At 35.9% G+C, this 1,421-nt stretch overlaps 1 long non-coding RNA gene across 1 annotated transcript; it reads right to left on the bottom strand.

Annotated features, from left to right (window-relative positions):
- Positions 1-297: 297 nt before the first annotated feature.
- LOC131151040 (uncharacterized) lies at positions 298-968 on the bottom strand. The gene is made up of 2 exons (XR_009135680.1): positions 923-968; positions 298-811 (listed from the first exon to the last, which is right to left on the bottom strand). It is a non-coding gene; the product is annotated as an uncharacterized LOC131151040 (long non-coding RNA).
- Between the last annotated feature and the right edge of the window lie 453 nt (positions 969-1,421).

Here is a 1,421-nt window from a genome sequence, read left to right as displayed (position 1 = left end):
AGGACAATTGTCTTTCCACAACTCAACTTCTTATGAAAATATATGTTTTATTTATTATTAATTTCATTGATATTTATTTTTGTCTTTTATTATTTTTCTAACAATGTTTAGTAAAACTAATCATTGAACGCTGAACATTGATTATAGTTTCGAATAAGTGAACGAAATTCAAAATCAGTTTGAACCGCTAAATGGTAACAATAAAATTATTTCGTAAAATTTTGTTCAAACATCTTAATACAAATATTTACTATTTTAACCCTTGATATCATAAAAAAAATTATTTAAAAAAATACGAATTCTAATGTTCAGGAAAATTTATTGGGAAATATTTGATTACAGGAAAATTTTCAGAAAATATATATCACCCTTTGGAGTCGCAAGAATCCGTCGGAAACAAATGGCAAATATTTATAGAAAATTTACAAGAAGAAAAATCTCATGGATGGAATAACATGGTTGACCCTTCCCTGCAAATATCGCAAATCAAAATCAGAGCCACCCACAAACGCCGTCTCCCTCCGAAACCTCCCAAACGGAATCGTCATCACCAGGACCACGCCAGAATTGCCATCACCAGAATCACTTTTCTCGTCGGAATCGCCTTTGTCGAAGCTGTGTTCTCCGTCCCAAGCTCCTACAACCAGCCACACTGCCCAGCAATCGTTGAGCTTGATGACGGCGACCCAAATCCAACCATACCTGGAGGCTCTTCAACATTCTCCAACCTGCCCCAATCAACCAAATGCGCAGCACCAAAGGGTACTCCCATGAGAGATTGAGGAGGTGAACTTTGAAATCTTATTGTGCTCTGTCAAAAGACAAGTTGAAGAGGAGGGATAAATGTTTCAAATGAAAAAATTAGATGGTAATGATCGAAACAGTAGGGGAAGAAATGCTAGTTCAGTCGGAGGACTCTCACCACTCCTTCATTCAGATGTCAAACAAATAATACTCCTTCATTTAATATTACGTTGTTAAGAGAATAGCTTCTATTTAGAAGTCGTTAAGCTCTTGATTTGTTTTCTGATTGGACGACTCTTGTTGGACTTGTCCATTGGACTTGGCTACACAAGAGTGTGTAGTCCATCGCTGCTCGTCTTATGCTCTTTTTTCACCACCTCCACAGGTTTAAATTCAAGATCAGAGACATGAAAATTCTGAACTTAGGATCTTCCAAAGGAAACTAAGTTTTTGTTTTTTCGTGTGTGCATGACTTAAAGAACTCACACAAGTAAATAAGGTTTCACTACCTCCAAAGGTTTAAATTCAGGATCAGAAATATGAAAATTCTGAACTTAGGGATCTTCCAAAGGAAACTAAGTTTTTATTTTTTCTTATGTACATGACTTAAGAACTCACACAAGAAAATAAGGTACTATATGGGTATTAAGGTTTGAGACTTCCATGTTGGAAGTCTC

The sequence above is a fragment of the Malania oleifera genome, chromosome 3 (genome assembly GCF_029873635.1).
Source record: "Malania oleifera isolate guangnan ecotype guangnan chromosome 3, ASM2987363v1, whole genome shotgun sequence".
NCBI lineage: Eukaryota > Viridiplantae > Streptophyta > Magnoliopsida > Santalales > Ximeniaceae > Malania > Malania oleifera.
Note: the sequence above shows the minus strand (reverse complement) of the source record. Positions and strands in the feature narration are given on the sequence as shown.